At 38.9% G+C, this 20775-nt stretch overlaps 1 protein-coding gene across 1 annotated transcript in view; it reads left to right on the top strand.

Moving 5' to 3' along the window:
- Positions 1-20775, top strand: part of TPCN2 (two pore segment channel 2) — a 1483468-nt gene that overhangs the window by 467820 nt on the left and 994873 nt on the right. The window lies entirely within an intron of this gene.

Here is a 20775-nt window from a genome sequence, read left to right as displayed (position 1 = left end):
TGACTGCAAACTACGAGCCATAATCAAATCTCCTAACGTTGTGGACATCCTACAAAAGAGCCTCACTGAGACAGAAGCCTGGTGTCAAAGCCATCGCCTCAAGCTCAATGCCAAAAAGTGCATTGTCATCCCTTTTGGTAAAAACTCTGTACCCATGAACAACCACATAGGCGGTAGTCTACTTAACACTGAAAGTGTGATAAGAGACCTTGGGACACAGGTGGACAGTAGTCTCTCCTTTTATAATCGCATTGCCACAGTAGTCAGGAAATCCTTCTACGTGGCACACCTCATCACAAAAGGTTTCTCATCCAGGAAAAAGAGGTCATTGTTCCCCTCTACTCATCACTCATTAGACCCATTATAGAGTACAACGCCTCTTTTGGTATGTATCTCACAAGACATCTACAACAACTGGAAAAGCCACAGAAATACCTCACAAAGAGGATTACCGATCTCAAACAGATGCCCTACGCAGACCATCTCAAAAAATTCCAGCTTTACTCTGTCGCATATCGCATACTCTGAGGCGATCTCTGCTTAACATACAAAGCTATGTCAAACCCAGAGCTGTTGGACATGCTCCACATAAAGAAATCCCAATCCCTCTGAGCTACATGCTCTAGGGATCTAAACCTTGTCACCACAATAAACAGAACATGCTGGAGGGATAGATTCCTGTCTCAGAGACTTCCCATACTCTGAAACAAACTACCTATCTATATCAAACAAAGCTCCTCATTTAGCACTCCAAGAAAAATCTTGATGATTGGATGGGAGATAGGAAATTCACCCTGGGGATCACTTCTGTGGCTCTGCTTGACAGGGGCACAGGAAAATAATTTTCTTGGGTGGTAAAAGCCAGGGTACCGTTTGGCTAGGCTTATATAGGCCCTGGGGCCAATAGGCTAGTACCTACCTATGAACCTAAGAAATATCAACTTTTAGCAATGCTGTAATTCTAATTGGGAACTTACAAATTAACAAAACAAGTATGCATTGTTGATCTATATATACCCTGTGGGCAAAATAACCAAACTATGGGAATATATCCTCTCTTGGATATCTGAAAACATCAGTAATAAAACTATAATTATGAGAGATATCAACATTAACTGGCAGGATCTGATGATTGACTCCCCTACTAATACCATAAACCTCTATGGTTATACCCAGCTCATTGCAAGTGCCACCCATATGCATAACAGCAATACCCTAGGTGCAAATCTTGACTGCATACTAGTTTCTATTCCAGACAAATACTGTAGTCCCCACACTCTTCCCAGTACTCTGTGACCATCTACCCATATTCATATATTGATCCACACCACAAACTACAAGAACCCACACATACAAAACTACTAGAAATATTCCTGTTTTAGGGATATAGGAAGGGAAGCACACTGACTGGAACCCACGTAAAACACTACCACTAGAAGATGCCCCTGAATACTTCAACATTATATTTCTAAACACCCTCGACCGCCTAGCCCCCCTCCACACCAAAAGAATAAAAACTACCTATGCTCCCTGGCTAACAAAAAAAAATACCAAACAACTTCTACAAGATAGGGAGAAAGCATGGAATGAGTGGTACAATAACAAATCTGATGCCAACTTGATCGAATATAAACAGCTACGAAATAAAGCAAAGAAAATAGTGAACTTGGATAAAAAAACACACTTTTCCAATCAATTGGCAAACCACAAAATCAACCCAAAACATTTTGGAATGCATCTCAAACCTGCTTACCCCAGACTCGAAACAAACTCCATCACCATACCCTGGAAAAACACCCTCAAAAATAGCCAACCTGTTTAACTCTCACTTTATAAACAGCATCGGCAAACTGTTAAATCCCACCTCCACAACTACGTCAAGTCCCATCTCTCATCCCCTTCTGCCCTTATTTCAAGACTCCTGCACAAACAAAAAAAAAACCCCTTTACATTCCCAAAAAACAGTACATCTTCTATCCCATTTTCTCTTAAACCTGTCCCTACCTCTGTCATTCAAAAACTTCTTCAAAAACTAAAATCAGGCTCCCACTCCTCTGACAACCTCCCCCCTGAATACTTAAAACTTGCTGCAGAAGCCATAGCATATCCTGTCAGTATCCTTATAAATTGCTCTGTAGCAGGGCCCATTGTCCCCAACCTCTGGAAGAAGTCTATCACCACCCCTTTACATAAAGGGGACAGTTCCATTTAACTATCCAATTATCAACCAATCTCCATCCTCTGTCCTCTTTCCAAACTCCCGGAAGAATGCATACATAATCAACAGGTGTACCACCTCATCCAAAACAAACTAATTACCCCTACCCAACATGATTTTTGCCCATTACACAACACCACCACTTCTAATCTCCTTCATGGACACTGCCCAAGTCCACTGAATGGAAATATCACTTCTGTCTTACTACTAGACCTATCAAAAGCATGTGACACACAACAAACTTCATCAGCTATCCATTATAGGCTGCACCCCACCATTCCTCCAGTGGTTTGCAAGCTACCTATCCAAGTGCCAACAGTGCGTCAAATGGCAAGTTATCCCAATATCAAACCAACATAACTGGGGTACCACAAGGGTCTATACTTGAACCCTTACTCTTCAATGTTTTCACCAACAACCTTCATACCTCAACACGCCTCAACTCCATTATCCAATACACAGATGACACTACCATAATTTCCTCCTCCAGTAACATACAACTCCAGCAACTCACCCAAGCCACCTTCACCTCAATAGAGTCATGGCTGAGAGAAGCCCAGCTACTTTTAAATAGTAAAAAAACAACACTCCTGCTTTCTCGACAAAACCAATCTCATCTGACTTTAAAATATTCTCCCAGGATAACACAGAAAATGAAATGGTTCCCACAGTTAAGCTTCTAGGTGTAACCATAGATAACTAACTTTCAAACCCCACATCTGCCATAGCATTAAAAAACACACATCAAACTAGGAACACTCTATAGACAAAAAAACTTTCTTGGATAGCTCCACCAGAAAAAAACCCTTGCTAACACCTATTTGCTTCCCTCACTCTTATATGCAGCCCCCTTATACAGCAATTTACAATCTTCATTTAAAAACAAGCTCCAATCCTGCTGCCATAAAATTGCCAAATTCACCACAGGTTACCCCTACTTGTTCACACCACTGCCTAGCTCTGAAAGAACGAAATTGGCTCGAACTCGCACAACACCTCAGCCTAGTACAGCTGACTTCTGCACATAAAATGATAAATACACCTGATAGCTGCCCAATCATCATATGTGTCCTAAAGCCCTACATACCTCTAACAGCCCTCCACTCTGTTTTTTTTTTTTTTTTTTTTTTTTATAGTCTACATTCCAAACAAAAGAGCTGGATAGTGCCTATACTCACATGCCAACGCCAAGCTCTAGAACTATCTGCCAACAGACATTACTACCATTGAGAGCTTTAACAACTTCAAAATCACTCTAAAAAAAACATTCTGTATGTCATCAGACCTGTCCCTGCTCTTTCCCTAACAGGTGAACTCCATTCACTCTCTAGGGGATTTCCTTTCTATATCCCTAAAACAGGAATTTCCTCTACTAACCCAGTAGCATATTGGACTAACAGACTTTCCATATTTCTACGATCTTAACTTTTCCCATCCTTCTAAGCATCTACTTGCATCTAATGTTCTGATCCTCATTCTTTACCTTACTCTACCTGGTGTGTGTGTGTGTGTGTATGTGTGTGTGTGTGTGTGTGTGTGTGTGTGTATATGTATGTATGTATATATATATATGTATATATATATATATATGTATATATATATATATATAATCTATATATATAAAATATAAAGGTTTGTTTGCAATCTCTTACTTCACTTGACTTTAGTATGTCTTATTATTTTACTTATCTCTTTGTACTTATTTTGTATTTATTATTGCATGTACCTCTCTGTACTTTAGTATTCAGTTATTATTAATGTGTGCTTTAATATTTGTTTTTTTATCTTCATGTAAATTGTCGTAAGCTTTCGTGTATCATTTGGAGCTTTTCTTCCTAGGGCTCCGCTGAAAATGGGGTCCTGACCCAGTCGGACATTCCCAGTAAACAGCTGTTAAATAAATAAAATAAAAAAGTACTCTCAAAGGTTAAAGTATTCTCTAAAAGACCAACCACAATGAAAAGGTTAAATATATTTAATAATAAAATAATCAAAGAACATGAAAGTACTAAGTCTCTGTTTACAATAAACACCAAAGTTTCAGTCACAGGAAATATTAAAATAACATGGATAAATAGATTCGCACAGATACAGAAAAACAGTACTTAACTAATCTCATTATATTTTTATGACTCATGTACAGAATTAGTATTCTCTGGTTACGTACTAAAGCAGGGCACAATGGATGAGTGAGCAGTCTTGTCAGTTCCAAAAACGGACAGATGAGATGGAAGTCTCAGAGCAAATTAAAATGTCATTTCAGTGCTGGATTACATAATGGCATCACTTACATCTGAACATCTGACTTCTGGCTCCCATACTATCCAACTTTACTTGAAACTGAACAAGACATTTCCACATATGTGTTAACCATACACATAGAGCTTTGCTAAGATGTGTTACAGCATCTGGAAGCCATAAAAATCATTTCACCACTTCCATCCTTCCAGAGTTGCAATTTGTTCACTGTTAAGGACAATACAGCAGGATTCCTAGTTTATTTTTTCCCAGACATTTTGTCTCTGGCTGCGGTCAGAGCTATAAGATACAATCTTTATGGCCTAAAGTAAGTAATTTAAGGATATGTTTCTAAAAGTTAGCTGTATCTGACCTTAACTTCTTCTCGTCCAGTATCCTGTGTTACAGTACATACATTTAATCAGTTATAGTAGTATAGTCTGACCTACATGTACATCTTTTCTGTCCAGCAGGACACTGTGTTGGTACATTTTTAGCACACACAGCTTTACAAATACATTATTCAACACGAGCACTTGTACAAACCAGTTTCATATACAAATGACATAATTCTTTACAAAACCCCGGCTAGCTATGCCTGCATGTGTTACACATCTAAAACCTGAGAGTGAAAGGATACTCCATACTTCTGATGTGCACAGACAACTCTGGTACTATCTTGACAAAAATACATTTTTCAGATCCTCTGACCAGCTGTTCATTTCTTGTGAAGATAAGAAGAGACAGCCCGTGTTAATGCAGAGTATTTTCAAATGATTATAGAAAACACAAATAGCCATCACTAAACCAGCACTTTCTTTTATTCACAGCGATCTGGTACCTCGGCAATTCGCCTTCATGGATCACAATTCATAGCATTAAACCAATATATGTACATCAAGACACAGCTGCAAATGTTCAATCAATAAGCATGTCAAGCAATTAAGCCAAATAACATTTTAACATTTAAAGTGACCATTTAAATTTCAGTAGATACATTGGTATAAATATTCAGACCAACTTAAATTAGTAAATATCAAATACATATAAATACAATATAAAAATAAGATTTTATACTTAATTATATACCCAAGACACGAACCCTAACCATAAGTTTGGTCTGTGCTATATACCACATGTCATTACATGAACATCCCAAAATATAGACCACCCCTGTCTATCTGCAGTTGAAATAAAATTTAGGAACAAAAGTGATGCCATTAATTATATTCAAATTTTTTACCTCATTACAAACACTACAACATCCACATGAAAAAGTACCAGGTGATAAAAGGTTATTGTTTCCCTCAACAAAATTATAACTTAATAATTCTTTCAAATTCTTTCCCCTCTTAAAAGAGAATGTAATATGTTTAGGAAACAACCTATAGCTTCATCTTCACAAATAATATGCCAATGTCTTCTCACTAATTGAATCAACTCATTAGAAAATGGGGAAAACCTAGTCGCATAAAAAAATTTTTGTTCATCATCAATCTCTCTTGTTGCGTATATCCTGTCACTGGGTTCAATACTCCTAAATAAAGTAAATGATCCATCAATATCCCCAATAATTTATTTTTGCATCTCAATAAATATGCCTTGTCATAGCCCCTTTCACTCGGTCTAGACAGGACCATATCCAATTCATTAATTTTTTCTTTATCACTAGTATGTTCATAGATTCTTTTGAATTCACCAAAAGGTAAAGAATTCAATAAATGCCTTGGATGCATACTTGTGGCATGTAAAAACATGTTAACCGAAGTTGATTTCCTAAAAGGCCTATAGCCTATAATTTCCTGATCATTATATAATGTTAAGTCCAAGAAATTAATCTTTTCCGTATTCAACTCATAAGAAAAAGTAAGACCATGTTCATTGGTATTAAGAACATCAAAAAAATCATTTATATCACTCTTACAAATAAAAATAAGGTAATCTATAAACCGTTTATATAGCAAAACATTGTTCCTACAGTGGGGTAAATTTCTTTTCAAAATACCTCGTATATATATATAATGGCATATGAGGGCGCAAAAGCAGCCCCCATAGCTGTACCTTTCAACTGCAGAAAAAAATCATTATTAAAAGAAAAATAATTGTGAGTTAAACAAAATTCCAATAAATTCACTAAGAATGTGGTCCTGGGCCCATCACCCAACATATCAATAATGGATTCCAAACCCCATCTAAGATTAATATTAGTATATAATGATTTCACATCAAAAGTGACCCAATAGTAATCATTGCGCCACCGAATGTTGGACACCTCATTAATCAAATCCTGAGTATTGGAAATATGAGCCAGTACTTTTTTCAAATGTGCCTTCAGGTGAAAACCTAAAAAAAGTTGATATTACTCAAAAACTAACCCACCCCCGAAACTTTAGGCCTACCTGGAGGCTGTTGTAAATTTTTATGCACTTTAGGTAAAGCATATAAGATGGGTATCATGGGTTTTTTATATGTAATTTACAAACATCTTTATATTCAAAAAAACCCAGACGTTTTCCTCTTTCTAATAAAGCTAAAAGTTCATCATTAAATTCCACAGTGGGGTCCCTAATTAATTTTTTTATATTCCTCAGCATTCTTTAACAAATCATCCACCATATCACAATATTTCTGTTTGTCCAAGATAACCCAATCACCACCTTTATCAGCACATTTAAATATAAAATTAGACCTTTGTTGTTTAAGGTTCTTCAAAGCTAACCATTCATTTTTACTTAAGTTATAACATTTTTTCGTTTTAGAAAATTCATCAAATGTTACCAAAATTTCTTTGAACAAAACCTTAAAAAAATACTGCAATGGCAGGCACATTAATAATAGGTGTGAACTTATTTTCACTAATGAATTGTGGCACAAAACTTTCCATATCCAGTCTGATAGCAATTAATATTTTCCACTGTCTCATCCATAACATCTATATCAGAGAAATCAGCTCCATCATAATCATACAAAGACATGTTTAATAAATCTTCATCTGAATCAATACCTATGTTTGATTCATTTAAACAAGCATTACCAAAAGAATGTTCACCTTTCCTTTGAAAATAAACTTTCAAAAGCAGCTTCCTGCTAAAAGTTTTTAATTCAAGATACAAATCAGCAAAGGAAGGAAAGAAAGTTGGTATAAATTTACTACCTTTTGACAATGCAATTTTCATGTCATTTGTAAGATTTAAACTGGATAAATTCACAAACGATAAAGTCTCTGTGTTAAGTCCACATACCAGTTCATTACTTGAAACGGTTTCTTCCCTTCCTTCCATTTCTCCCTCGACCCGATTTATTGGTCTGAAAGGAATGTTCTGTAATGGGAGAAACTGAGGTGTTATTCCTACCCTCAGTATCAGTAGTCATAAAAGACGAAGAGGTGGCAAAACTAACATTTTTTGAAGTGTTCTGTTCAGCCGAAGACGCCGACATTTCTCCACCTGGTTTCCGCTTCTGACCCTTAAACTGCCACGTGCCGGCTCGCGTTGACATGAGAACAAAACACCAGCCTCATAATCCTTTAAATCACGTAGCAACTTATTTCTTTTTTGTTGAATAATTTCACCTTCCATTTTTGAAATTTTCTCATTAATTTTAGAAATCTGCACCCTGTAACAGGACTCCTCCACCACCTTGTCCTGTAGGTGCAAAATTTCTGTTTTTAATTTTTCATGTGCTCTCATGTTCCGCTTTATTAAAATACGGAGCCAGTTAGAAGTACATTCTAATGATGCTTGCTTCCACTCCTCGAAGAGATCACCCTCCTCATCCGAAAACTGTGTAGCAGGAAGCCTATCTATACGTAGCCCCCTTGGAGTCAAATTTAAACTCACATATTTCTCTAGGAGCCGCCTATCCAGAAACAAAGCTATTTCCTTAGCCATGAGTCTCTCCAGCTGTGTAAAACGTCCATCTGAATCTCAACTATCACCCACATTCCAGGGATCCATTGTAGTGAACTTCTTTTCCCGTTCACTAACTATATCAGAAAAAAGAAAAGCCCGTGGTATATTAGGCTGTCCAGGAGCCCCAGCTGTCAACGACATGTTTATGCTGGTAATAAAGTGCTGGCAAAAAACACCAATTCCAAAAAACACACTAGTGAGAGCAAATATATAAAACACAAATAGCCAGCACTTTCTTTTATTCACAGCGATCTGGTACCACGGCAATTCGCCTTCATGGATCACAGTTCATAGCATTAAACCAATATATATACATCACGACACAGCTGCAAATATTCAGTCAATAAGCATGTGAAGCAATTAAGCCAAATAACATTTTAACATTTAAAGTGACCATTTAAATTTCAATAGATACATTGGTATAAATATTCAGACCAAATTAAATTAGTAAATATCAAAAACATATAAATACAATATAAAAATAAGATTTTATACTGAATGATTGTCTAAGGATATTACCTTTTGTTATATTCACCACTACAGAACAATTCTAAGCAGGGTCAAGGCCCTCTTTACCAGTGACTTTGCTTCATCTGTCGCTTTTTGGAAAGGGTTGGAATCTAGAAGTATTCTAGAAATAGTAACTAGGTCCTCTAGCACTATGTGTGTATATATATATATATATATATATATATATATATATATATATATATATATATATATATAGGTTCACTACTAAATCTTGAATTACGGAATCTCGAGACTCTGAATCTCAAAGACCAGAATCTCGAGATTCCATAATATCGAAATAAAAAAAAAAAATATATATATATATATATATATATATATATATATAAACATTTAGTCTATTAATTTGACCCTAAGCCTGTTGCGGTCCTTATCCTTGCGCTTCTTAAGCACATCTGAAGTCGGGAGACCAGAAGATGCCATACTGAACTTAGGCCAAACTCCGAAATACTTGAACAGGATCCTAGCTTTACGGCGAATGGTGCGCAGGTTGAAAGAAGCACAAAGAATGCAATTAGGAACGTCTTGCTCAAGGCCCAAACAAGTGATACAATAGGAGTGAAAATCATGGTGCGGAATCTGTTTTCCACAGGCAAGACAGTTATTAACTTTCTCTGACATTCGTTAAAGCAAGAAAAGAGTGTCCCCAACGGGGTACTTATATGAGGATGTCTTCAACTTAAGCAGTTGGAATACAAAAAGAAGTTATTCTGCCGACCAGCACTCTTGCAAAAAGCTTCTGCGTCTGGCTCCGCGGCAAGAAAGACTGAGGAAATGGTGTCAGCTGCCTTCTTTGTACCCGATGTCCTGACATCAGGCTTAAACCGAAGGCAGCCGATGTCATATACCAAGGACTTTGGTATTCTGGCCGACTGTGGGCTACCGGGAGCTAGATAACCCATTTTGTAAGGACTGCAACATTGAATACACTCTTAACATCTACATTTATTGTATGTGTACACAACTGTACTGTACTTTAAAGTGGAGCTTAATAGAAATGTCATTTAAGCTTAAACCTCTTGCACTGTTAAGTGGATCTGCCTCCTTGTTTTGTATAATCTGCTGAAGTCCCCCCCCTACACACACACACACACCCATCTGGTAGTATACCTCCACACACGCTGAATTTATATATACCAACTTTGAGGATGCACAACAGTAGAGCAAGAGGCAAACTCTTTTATCAAAGTAATTCTGGTGAACATATTTAGTTTTCAGTGAACATAACAGAATCAATCTTCAGCCAGTCAACAGGAACCCAAGTTTCAGGATGCTAAGCATTTTTCTTTTCAGGCAATGAAACGTTCCATACAAACCAGTGGTCTTACTTGCCTTGCTGTACATATGTAAAATATTTTAAGCACAAAGAGTAATGCCCTTCTAGTCTGCCAACATGTCAAAACTGTCATTCCATAAAAAGCGTCCAAGTTGTCCCTAAAAATATCCAAGCTAGTGCTTCTTTTAATATAATCTGGTAGTTTATTCCATGCATCAGTTAGTCAGAGAAACAATTAGTACATCTCATTGCTATATAATCTCCCACAAAGGCTGTCTGATTTTTTTTTACAACCCCATACATTTCTGGGTGTAGTTGTCTCTAAATATCCTATATATACCTGAATAAGGTTGTCTTTTAAATATCAGTGTAAAGCACTGTACATGCTCATGTGTTTTAATCTTTTATAATTTAATTCTCATATCCATTGATACCTTTGGGTTATTTCTGCTATACTCTTTCCACTTTATCCATGCTAATAAGATGTCCATATTATTCCGTATTGTAGTTTGGGCCTAATGTTACTTACAAACAGTGATTTCATCATTTCCGTTTTCCTGTACTTAATAAATCGTTTTATACAGCTTATAGTTTTATAACTGCCATTAGCCATTTAGTTAATATGATCAGAAAAACTCAAAGCTGGATCTACCCATATAGCCAGATACTTAAATGAATCCACCGCTTCAGTCACGTTGTATTGTATTAAATATTCCCCCTTCAGTTTATCCAGTTGGTGTGTATTTGCTTAACCTACATCTCTTATAGCCTCAATCTTAGCTTCTTGACTTCCTCTCTTGCCCCTCCCTAAATCTCTAGTTTGCTCCTTTCCAGGTACCCTGCAATGGAAACTTTCACTAAGTGGGGTCCCCAACTCCTTGCGAAGTTGACTTCACCCGATACTCATTTTTAAGTCCTGGGAGCAAGGATTCAATAGGGAACAATGAGCAAATGGCCTTAGAACAGTTGTCCTTGTATCAGCCTGTCAGTTATGCTTTAGCTTTGGAGGTTGCTAGTGCATTGGTGTTGGAATGTTGTCCACTCTACTAAATCTGAGATATCCTGCGAGGTCCCTGGTCCCCACCAGAGGGCAACAAGACATCAAGTTTTCCCTCACCCTTCACCTAATATAGGAGAGTTGGCTGTCTTCTATTTGTTTCATCCTATCCCCTTCTTACCAGCCCTACTTGGCAGCCCACGTTTACTGTCGAGCTCTAGTCTGGCTTTGTTTCTGGAATGATTTTATGAAAGCAGTTTTTCAAAAATACATCTTATAACATCCTTCATTGAGTTTGCAAATTGACGTTTACTGGGAAGATCTAACTGGGTAATAAATTTCTATTTTCAGCAGATACCTGGGGAGAAACCGCTCCAGAGAGTTAAATAACATCATAGACAACACTAGTGCAAATGTAATTAAAAAAAAAACATATGTACATTTAGTTTGATAGTGGAATACATAGAATACAATAAAGAATAAGGAGACACTAGTGACGTAAAAATAAAAAGAAATGAAAAACAAAGACTTTTTATAGAACAATCAATATATACAAAAGTACTAGAAGTATAGTCTCTAGGAAATAGAAATCAAGGTACAAGTCCACCCTAACAGTAGGGAGAGGGCAGGTGCTGAAAGGTGTACATAGATAATATGATGAGAGGCTAGGTTGTATGTAAAGTATTTAATGTAGGTCTTACAGGTGAGGTGCATGGTCATTGCCATGAGTTAGTGAGAGAGGACTTAAATACGTGGAGGCTATATATAATTTCGATTGAATTTGCGATAACGTTCCATAGTTTGGGTATGCAGTGGGAGTATAAACTTTGCCCCACACTGTTTTTGGTTTATAGATTTCAAGCAGGTTTTTGTCTTGAGAGCGCAGAGGGCAGTTTGGGAGATGATGATAAAATACTAAGGAGATAGAAGGGCATGTAGAGGGGTTATATAGTATTTTTATAGGTTAGAAGCTGTAAATGGGCTAGTCGTTGTGAGAGTTCTTAACCACTTGAGCACGTAATGATGAGCTTTGTGGCAGGTTAGCTGCAGATTTAGCTATCTTATTATAACATTTTTTCCAGTTGTGATTTTAGAGAGATCTGTATGTTAGTCAAAACAGGTGAGTCATAGAAAACACAGGGTAAAAGATGGTGTTTAGGTAGGGCAATTCTACTATGAGTTAATGATTTTTTTTTCTCTATATAGTTGACATAGATTTTGATTATTGTTTGTACAGTATTGCATATAAAGATCAAACTTTTAAGTTGTCATCTGTGGTGATACCAAGCAGTTTGGTGTGGGTAACTACAGTAACTGTACTTTTTTAGAGAGGTAATGTGGAAGTTACTTTTAGCATTAGCATAGGACTTTGGAAAAAATGGTAGTTAGTCTTTTTTGGGATTAAGTGAGGTTTGTTTTGATGTAGCCACAGTTCAACTGAGTTGAAGGCATTTTGTGTCATGATTGTAGTTGTAATGAGCTGTAAGATGAGCAGGTAAGAGTCCAGTCACCTGCATACTGAATACTTGTCTACATCCTCTCAACAGTATTGATATATGCTGTTGATGAAAATGTTAGCAGGCGGTTGCCTGACAGAACAGCCTTGAGGACCAAGAGACATTTGACAGATTAATATCTTTCAGATAAATAAAATAGAGGAGATGGTTTGGAAAGACCTAGAGGGAACATTTTAGTCAGAAGATTCTTATGTGACTGTCAGAGGCTTCTGAGAGATCTAGAAAAACAGGAAAGCGCAACTTTCTTTGGTCTCTAGCGTTAGTAACTGTGTCGGAAGAATTCTGGAGAGCTGTAGTGGTGCTGTGGCCTGGTCAGAAGCCATGTTGTGTCGTTTAGGAGATCATTTTGCAAGAGGTACTGAAGGAATTACTTATAAATACATTTTTCCAGGATCTTGGAGGGGGGGGGTGGCATTTGACTTAAAGTTATAGATTGCAGGAGTTACCTACTTTATGGAGGAAAATAATGTTTTTTTTCCACAGGGCAGGAACATGGGATGAGATCTGTTAATGGGAAGTGAGACTGGGTGTTATATACAGTCTGCAACAAAAGGAACGGCTGATGTAGTGTAATCCTCCAAAACACAAAAGCCTTTGTACAAAATGAAGCAATCCATTCACAGGTTGTAAACCACAGGAGAATAATTTAGTAAAGCAGAAGGAATGACACAGCCTGGTTAAGCGCTTTTGTCCTGCCAAATCTAATGGCACTTCAGACCCATGAATGTAACAAACAAACTTCTTGAATAGTAGAAGATACCTCATGTGACAACAGAAAATCTCATTGAAAGTTGCATTGAATTCCAGAATGTCATTGTTCCTTAGAGACAGACACAAAGAAAATTTAATTTAAAGTCAGATGTAAGTAGTGTTTAAAAAACATCTATTAAATAAAATAAACTATTACAAATAAACTTAAATAAAATAAATTATTACAAATAAACTTAAACATCTAAAATTTATAAAAATAGTTAGATAAAAGCATAATAATGAAAAAATCAATGTTGGCATGAAATTATACACGTATATTATAATTTCCTGACTCTCAACTTTAAAGTAGAAAGCAAGATGTCATTTAAGCTAGGAGGGTAAGAGGCATTTAACTTTAGCTGCAAAATTAACTCTTTTTAAAAAAAAAAAAAAAAAAAAAATTCCCGCCACCTCTCATTTCATTTAGGGTGACAACCTCTAAAATATCAAAAACTATTTTTTTGTAATTTATATATTGCATAGTATGTTTAAACAGGGAACTGTTCACATTTCCTTTAGAAATATTGTAGTAGTGCTCGTAAATATGTTTATGAAAGCAACTTTCTGTTTTCCAACATAAAAAATTGCTATAGCTGGAGCAGAAAGCAATATGTACTATTACTTTAGTGGAACAGTTACCCTTGACCAGTTTCAGTCTTTGTTCATTAACCATGAAGGGCGGCTCCTCTGACAATGTAAGAGCACTGATTACAGGCTCCACATTTATTTGTGCTTAAAGGAAGATTGTCCATAAGTAAGTTAGGTGGTTTTTCAAATAAGTATTGTAAATTTTTTCCTGTTGGTAAATAAAACTAGGTTTGTCACCAACCAGACTCTGTAGGTCGGCATCTGTTTTAAATAAATTCCAATTTTTTTTTTTTACCATGTTTATTTCCTGAGGTAGACCATCAAATTGTATAAGTAAATCATTAGTAAAACTGTTGAAGGTTTGCTCTTTCACCATTGTCAGTGGTTTATTCACAAGGTCCGATCCTAAAAGAGGGCAGTATTTTGCACCCCAACCTTTTGTGATCTCTGATCGTATAATGTTAAGCAAGTTATGTGTGTGTACCCCCTCTCTAGAAACATATTGGCCATTTATGACGTTCTAACAAGAATGAGTCAAAAGGAGAACACATTCTAATTGCCCTGACAATTTGTCCTTTGAACACAGTTTTTTTTTTTTTTTTACACTACTGTAAGGATGACCGCTTTTGTAGTGCAGATGGGTGTTAAGTTTCTTTCCTGTAAATAGTAGACTCAGACTTTAACAAATTGTGTTTTGAAATGGAAACATCCAGGTAGTTACATAAGTGTTTATCAAAATGGTGGGTGAATTTAAAAAATACTGTGGTAGTGCTTAAAAATTCAGTAAAACCAAATATGTTGTCTTTTCCATCCACCGAAAGAAAGAACAAATAATCCAGGTATGTCCAAAACCCTGAGTACAGGACATCATCAGATTTGCATTAAAAAAAAATATATATATATATATATGTTTTGTTTTTTATATAGAGAGAGAGAGCGAGCAAGAGGTACGTGTGTGTGTGTGTGTGTGTATATATATATATATATATGTGTGTGTGTGTATGTAGATATATATATATATATATATATATATATATAAGTAAACACATTGGTTCATCACTACGAAATTTCGAAATCCCAAAATCTCGAGTTTCAGAATATCACGTTCAGAATCTCTATCTTGTAAAATAGAAATTGTGAACTCCCCCCAAAACAACACCCAACACTAAAACATGTGTATGCAGGGGGTAAGCCCCGCTACACCCCCCCCCCCATGTGGGCACCCCCCACACCCCCTTCGCAAATTAAATATATCAACTCTGAGATCGCACTACAGAGAGAACAAGGAAAATCTCCCGGTCTGCGCTTTATGCTGATCTCCGTTCAGGATTTTGAAGATGTGCTTCGTGTTTCACTGTTGCAGTCATCCCATCTGGGTTACCTGCTTGCAGGTAGCCCTCAGGTGGCCTGAATACCAGAGTCTTTGGATTTCTGTGTCAGATGCTGTCGCTTCTTCCATGACGTCAGGGGTATAAAACATGCAGCCGATGCCATTACATCAGTCTTTCTTGCCATGCGGTACCCGAAGAAGCAGTTAGCAAATGCCGGTCGGCCTACTCCTGAAATTTTCGTTTTCAACTTTCAGACCTGAAGTCTTCAAAAGTTAAGTACCTCGTTGGGGATCATTTTTTCTTGTTCTAACCGATGTCATAAAAAAATTAACAATTGTCTTGCCTGTGGAAAGCAAATACCTCCTAGAGAATTTCATTCTTACTATGTCACCTGTTTAGGCCCAGATCACTACATCCCTGCGGTCTGTTTTGTGCCTTGTTCAACTCCCAAACTATTCGTCATCGGTCTATGTTTGTAGCTAAATATTTTCGTTCTCTATCTCTTTACTCCAAAATGGCTTCATTAAGCCATCCGACTACCGATCTTCCGAAAAAATGTAAAGATAAAGACAGAGAGAGACCGCACAGGTCCAAAACTGCCGACGACGCTTCTGTTAAGCTAGTTGCCAGTTCGCCAGTACTCAGTGAGGCGCTTTCGCAGCCCCTGATACCCGCTGCTACAGATTTGCAGGCCTCTATTGAGACCCATTCACTGTCCGAGATGCTTCTTCGACTATGGAACCTGCAGATGTCTCTACCTTGGATGGGTCTGGAGCTGCTGTGCAGGCACCAGCTTCTGACATTGTATTCAGGCCCACCGATTTTCATATTAAACCAATGACTTTGTTTCAAGCCAAGAATACTGAATTCCTCAGGCATAAAACTCGCACTATGCCTAGAAAACCAACGACCAAACCGCATTCTCAGGCCCATATGCCTCAAAAACAAATGATCAGAAAGGCTGAAGACCGTATTACCTTAATTAGCGGAAGGCCAGCCTTCCCCCTCTAAGAGATCTAGAACTGATTTTCCTTCTGATTCTTCTGATCAGGAATCTGATATCTATGTTCCTTCTGACTAGCATGATTTACCCTTATCTACTTATGAGGATTCTGAGGCAGAGGATTCCATTCCCTCTGCTTCCCCTCCAGACGATTTTTCTTTTAGTGAAACCTAGCATACCCTTAGGGAGCATTTGCACTTTGAAAGCCAGGAATATTCTGACGCCAAAAAGAGACTTAAGGAATTTTTACTCCTGCCTCAACACAGGCCTCTATCTATTCCTCCTGTCCTGCAGATTGTAGATGATGTTTTTTTGGAATCCAGCCTTACCCCAGACACTTTGCCTCCAGCTCCCAGGAAACCGGACAGGTACTACTGAGTACCTTACTCTCACAAATTCCTCTTCAAGAATCCTACTGCGGATCCAGAAACCATTTCACAAAGACCAAAAGGCATTAAGGCTACTACTGCCAAAAATCCTAGCCCTTCTGATGAGGACTGTATAGCTTTAGACAGATGGGGTAAGAAGATACACACTTCTGTTACTTTGGTCATTAGGGTTTTAAATTGCCAGTTTCATATATTAAAGTATCAGCAGCATATTATGTGACTACTTAAACAGAAAATGATGTTGATTCCTGACTGTGCTGAACACAAAGATTTGCAAGAGTTAATGCATTCTGCTAAACAAGTTGGTAAACATACTTTGCATTGTGGTTTTGTTGCTTTAGAAGCATTTGGCAGGGCTGCTGTCACTGGGTCTGTACTTAGAAGGCAAGCTTGGTTTAAGGAAAAAAAACTTGCCAGATCATGTTAAAGCTAAATTACTGGATATGCCCTTAAACCAAGACCGCCTTTTTGGCAACAAAGCAGAAGTCCTCAAAAGGAAGGAGGAAAAAGCTAAATCTATGGAAACTCTTAAAGATTTCTTACAAGTATATCCTCCTGAATTCAGTAGGCATCGGCCTTCAAATAACTGGTCTTTTCCAGTCCCTTCCAGGCCTTTTCTGTGCAAACCAAGGAGCAGCAGACTACCAAGACTTCAGTTTCAGGCTATGCACAGATCTAAGCAGTGGGGGGGCTCCCACTTCCAAAGCAGGGAGTAGTAAGCCACCCCCTTATGGAAAAATGGCACAATGACTTATCCTTAACTCTTCCAAGCCCTGCTCAACTACTTGCTCCCTTAGGAGGAAAGCTCGCCCTGCATGCAAAAATCTTGGGAACTCATTACCCAATACAAATGGGTTTTAAACATAGTTTCCCTAGGATACAGATTCCACTTCCACTCACTCCCAACCACAAGTGGATGGCCAGACCTCCCCCCCCCCCAAATCAGTGGGCGGAGGCCCAAAAACAAGTGCTGTCTCTCCTCTGTATCAGGGCTATTCAACCTGTCCCAGCAGAACAAAGGGGACAAGGTTTTTATTCAAGAGTGTTCCTGGTTCCCAGAAAAGAAAACTCCTGGCGTCCTATCCTGGACCCTTCTATTCTCAACACCTTTCTGGTGGTTCCAAAATTCAAAATGCTAACTCTTCAGCGGCTTCTTCCTATACTAGCCAAGGTTGCCTGTCTGGCAACCCTAGACTTAAAAGAAGCTTACCTGCACATCCCAATAAGGGAATCCTGCAGACAATACCTACATTTCAGGGCGGGCTTCATGCACTATCAGTTCTCTGCACTTCCCGTTGGATCATCTACTGCACCCACGGTGTAGGGTATTCACAAAGTGCCTAGCTCCAGCCATTGTATTTTGCAGGCAGAGAAATATTCAGATTTACCCATACTTGGACGATTGCCTGATTCAGGCAAAAAGTCAGGACTTGCTATGACAGCACCTGACATTTGTAAAGAGACTTATACACTCACTGGGGTACACCATCAACAAGAAGAAATCACACCTAGTACCCTGCCAGCAGATTGTATTCCTGGGAGCAAGCTTGAACACAACTTCCCAGATAGCATTCCTCACTCCAGAGAAACAAGTTTGACAACCTACTTCAACCTACTGGCCACAAAAATCCTGCTATCTGCAAGGAAAATCCTGCAAGGCTTGGGTTTCATGGCCTTTTGCATTCTGTTAATTCCGTATGCAAGGCTGCGTATGAGGAAACTTCAATGGTATCTAAAAAGTCAACGGTGTCAGCGTTCTCAAGACCTAGAAACAAGGATTCCTATCATTCCTTGTCTAAGGGCAGAGTTCCTTTGATGGGCAGAGGCCTGCTACCACCACAAGGGACTTCCTTTCACTCTACCCCCTGCCACCCAAATCCTAACAACAGATGCATCAGACTATGCATGGGGGGCTCACATGGCAGGGCAGTGCATTCAGGGCAAATGAAACCCAAAACAGATGTACCTGCATATCAGTCAAAAAGAATTGGTAGCTGTACAGAATTCTATGACAGCCTTCAAAGACCTTATTCTTCCAGGACAGCTATTGGTAAAGACAGACAACACCACAGTTATGTGGTGCATAAACAAGCAGGGGGGAACCCATTCCTGTCCACTCTGCAAACTAGCCATGGCTCTGTGAAACACAGCCTTGAGCTGCCAAGTACACTTACAAGCACAATTCCTGCCAGGCAAACTAAGTTCACTGGCAGATGACTTGAGCAGAAATCTCATGGACCCACACGAATGGAAACTGGAACCCAAAATATTCAAGCTCTTGAACAAATGGGGGACACCAGAGGTAGACCTGTTTGCTTCCCCCCAGAACTACAGATTGAACAAATTCTGCACCAGAACTCCCCGCAGTCAAGCTTGGAAAGTAGATTCCCTGTTCTTCACCTGGGAAAGCCTCTCAATTTATGCCTTTCCCCCTCTGCCTCTCCTCTCGAAGGTTTTACTAAAGATCAAACAGGACAAGTCAAGGACAATCCTGATTGCCCCAGACTGGCCACGCCAGCACTGGTACCCCCTTTTGCGCACTCTGACAGTGCTGCAACCATGGCACCTGCCTCAAACTACTTCCCTACTGTCCCAGCAGGTGGGCCAGATTCTGCACCCTCTGCTTCAAGCCCTGAACCTTGCAGCCTGGGTAATTCCCTGAGCCCACCTCTAACAAACCTCAGTAAGCAGGTGCTGGATGTCATTCTTGAGGCAAGGAGGCCTAGTACTAGAAGATACTATTCAGAAAAGTGGAAAAGATACTGTTCCTGGAGCTAGGCTCAGGGGATGGGCGCAGTGGTGCCCAGCTTACCTCATATTCTAGATTATTTAACAGAAATGCTTCACAAGGGCCCATCTTTCTCTTCAGTTAAGATGCATGCCTCTGCCATTTCAGCACATTACAATATTGAGCCACCCCTCTTCTCTCATCCCCTGCTAAAACAATTCCTTAGAGGGGCCAAAAATTTAAGACCCCCCAGGAGAGCTCCCACTCCAACCTGGGACCTTAACTTTGTATTGGAAAAACTCACTCTTCCCCCCTTTGAACCAGCTGCTACAGCAGAGTTGAAATTCCTTTTGTGGAAAACAGCCTTACTTCTAGCCATCACTTCTGCCAGAAGAGTGTCTGAATTGTAGGCCCTCATGGCAGTGGAACCCTTCATTATCTTTCATGCAGACAGGGTTTCCCTCAGGACTAATCCATCCTTTATGGTGGTGTCTAGTGTGGCTCTAAACCATTCCATTCATTTGCCTACTTTTTTCCCTAATCCACAAAATAAGGGGGAAAGGATACTGCATTCTCTGGATGTGCACAGACAGCTTAAATTCTATTTGGACAGAACTAAGCTTTGCAAAGAATCTGACCAGCTGCTAGTTAGCTCTGCTGCAGGGGCAGAGGGGAAGGCCATTTCAAAATAAACCATTTCCAAATGGATAGCCCATTGCATTCATTTCTGCTTCAAGCACCATGGAAAACCTACCCCACAGGGGATAAAATCACATTCCACCAGGGCTGCATCTACCTCTACGGCATTTCTCAGAGGAGTCCCTACCAGGGACATCCTGGAAGCTGCTACCTGGAGCTCTGTACATACTTTCACCAAGCATTACCATCTGCCTATCTTTTCTAAATCCAGAGCTGGATTTGCAACAGCAGTCTTACAAGGGCTGATTGCTAGCCCTAATGCTCTTTAACTGCCTCCACCCTTCCTTAGCTTTGGGAATTGACCCAAATGCGATGACTGCAACAGTGAAACACGAAGAACTTAGTACAGTTGTGTACACTTACCATAAATGTAGATATTCGAGTGTATTCACTGTTTCAGTCCTGGTTACCCTCCCTCCAGCCTCCTGACTTCTCTTGGCTCTACCTTTCCTTCTTGTTGGTATATTTATTTTTTCTTGTGTATTTGCTTTTTGCTGGGGGTGTACCATACCATATAATTGCTTCCTGTTGTGGGGGCACCTGACATCCGGGGCAAGAAAAACTGATGTAATGGCTTCGGCTGTATGTTTTGTACCTCTGAT

Source organism: Protopterus annectens, chromosome 9.part0 (assembly GCF_019279795.1).
Source record: "Protopterus annectens isolate FY-2018-M chromosome 9.part0, PAN1.0, whole genome shotgun sequence".
Taxonomy (NCBI): Eukaryota; Metazoa; Chordata; order Ceratodontiformes; family Protopteridae; genus Protopterus; species Protopterus annectens.
This window is presented reverse-complemented; position numbering and strand designations above follow the sequence as displayed.